Raw genomic sequence first — 2,649 nt, forward strand, 5'->3', positions numbered from 1 at the left:
AGGGAAAAAAGGGGAGGCATAGGAAGTAGTAGAAAGTGAAAGAGAGATGATTAAGAAGATGACGTGAAAGGATATATATATATATATATATATATATATATATATATAATGTAATAAATGAAAAGTGAGTAGAAATATGATCACAATAACAATGTAGAAGAAAAAAAAAAAGGTAAACACAGACCGACGACATGTAACTCAATATGTAAATATAAAGCATTAGAATTTTGCCATTAATAAAAAATTTGGCTGATCAAGTTGCATGATGCGTGTACATACCAGGCCAAAGCTACAAGGGCGTATGGCTCAAGCACACCCCGATCCCAATCCTCGTTCGCTAGAAGACCCTCAGAGCCCAACAAGACACCGGACAAGACAGTTTATGGTTCTCTGGTCGGAGACTCGAGGCCCTGGGTTGAACGGGACAGACATACGGGTCTTGATTTTCACTGACTATCGTAAACTTTTACATTGGCGTTTGGTTAGTTTGTATACGAGGTGCGTGTTGACATCAGGGAAAGTGCACCGAGAGCCCCCATGGAGAAGGGAAGATTCGTTGTCGTTCACATACATCTAAACGTGACAGACATACGCACTTATCCATTTCTCTCCCACTTACTCTCGGTCTGTCTGTATGTCTATCTCTGTATTACTCTCTCTCTCTCTCTCTCTCTCTCTCTCTCTCTCTCTCTCTCTCTCTCTCTCTCTCTCTCTCTCTCTCTCTCTCTCTCTCTCTCACTATCTTTCTCTCTCTCTCTCTCTCTCTCTCTCTCTCTCTCTCTCTCACTATCTTTCTCTCTCTCTCACACACACACACACACACACACACACACACACACACACACACACACACACATATATATATATATTTGTGTGTGTTTATTTATTCATTTATTTACATGCTTATTTATCTATTTACTTGTTTATTTAATTACTTTATTTTGTTTTCATTCACTTAGAGAAAGGGAGAGAAAGAAAGCCATGGATTGTTGACATTGCATTTGTATTGACAAAGAAAGAGTTTGGCGATTTAATGGAAGAATTGCATTGTAGCTGAATTCAGAATCCAGAGCGAAAGACATCTGTATTTTCCAGACCTTTAGTAAGCCAAAGTTCACAGCACTCGCGGCAGAATGAAAAGGAGTTCCAGAATAGCGCAAGAAGGAGCTTTCAAAGAGTCTACAAAAAGTAACAAAGTCTAAATGTGTATAACCTTCTTTGTGACGTTTCCCGAATGGCGTATTGATACGTACCACGTCAATAAATCTATATTCGGAAGTGAGCTGTTACTCCATAATTGTCGCAGAAGACATGGAACGTGAATCAGTTATACGCGTTTTGAAATCGACGTTGAAGCGGATTTTCCAGACTCAAAATCGTAACCTTAGGCTTAGGGTGGCGCCTACACGATCTACTCACCCTAGTTTCGTTTCCTCGTCGGCATTCCATACCCAGACAGCTCTCTCCGGTGACTCATTCCTTAAACGTACTGTACGTACCCACGGGGCACACACGAAGCCTTGACAACAGTCTGGGGTACGTCTTGCTTCTGCAGGAAGGCGTGCTACCTTTCCATCTGCAGGTTAGAGTATACACGTAGGTGTTATCCCCAGAGACTACCTGCAGCTCTCATTCACACCTCACAGACGCCTGATGCCCGAATCTTGCGGTGGCGTTGGCTTGCGGGGCCCAATGGAAACTGTCAAAGATTTCGTGTCTTTTGGCCTCAGTTCGAAAAGCGGTATGCTCATTTGCCTCTCTCTCTCTCTCTCTCTCTCTCTCTCTCTCTCTCTCTCTCTCTCTCTCTCTCTCTCTCTCTCTCTCTCTCTCTCTCTCTCTCTCTCACTCTCTCTCTTTTTTCTCTCTCTCTCTCTCTCTCTCTCTCTCTCTCTCTCTCTCTCTCTCTCTCTCTCTCTCTCTCTCTCTCTCTCTCTCTCTCTCTCTCTCTCTCTCTCTCTCTCTCTCTCTCTCTCTCTCTCTCTCTCTCTCTCTCTCTCTCTCTCTCTCTCTCTCTCTCTCTCTCTCTCTCTCTCTCTCTCTCTCTCTCTCTCTCTCTCTCTCTCTCTCTCTCACATTGGGTTAATATATCTTTTATTGGGTCTTGTAATATTTGTAAATGAAGTGACGAGAAGGTTCATGCAACATTAAAATTTATAAATGCATATAAATACATGAATACATTTTTCTCTCTCTCTCAGGCATACATATGTGCGCGCGAACACACACACACACACACACACACACACACACACACACACACACACACACACACACACACACACATATATATATATATATATATATGTGTGTGTGTGTGTGTGTGTGTGTGTGTGTGTGTGTGTGTCTGTGTGCATGTGTGTGTGTATACATACACATATATGTATGTATATTTATGTGTTTGTGTGAGTATGTGTGTGCACTTACACGCAGGGACACTACACACACACACACACACACACACACACACACACACACACACACACACACACACACACACCACACACACACTTGAGGGGCACTCATTAAAGATTTCCCCTGACCCGCTTCCGCTCGTCCAAGGAGCCATAATTATATATCTTTATGTTGATTTCCAGTCCTTAACATATAACATGTTTTCTGTTACAGCAGTGAAGGTGCAGTAAAATGTGA

The 2,649-nt window shown here is 42.4% G+C and overlaps 1 long non-coding RNA gene across 1 annotated transcript in view; it reads left to right on the forward strand.

The window, feature by feature from the left end:
- The first annotated feature begins 377 nt into the window (after positions 1-377).
- Positions 378-2,649, forward strand: part of LOC125039377 — a 2,572-nt gene continuing 300 nt past the window's right edge. Inside the window, exons 1-2 of the long non-coding RNA XR_007116117.1 lie at positions 378-498; positions 2,626-2,649. The exon at positions 2,626-2,649 is cut by the window's right edge and continues 300 nt beyond it. This is a non-coding gene — a long non-coding RNA (uncharacterized LOC125039377). The remainder of the gene's footprint in view (positions 499-2,625) is intronic.

This window comes from Penaeus chinensis, chromosome 27, assembly GCF_019202785.1.
Source record: "Penaeus chinensis breed Huanghai No. 1 chromosome 27, ASM1920278v2, whole genome shotgun sequence".
Taxonomy (NCBI): domain Eukaryota; kingdom Metazoa; phylum Arthropoda; class Malacostraca; order Decapoda; family Penaeidae; genus Penaeus; species Penaeus chinensis.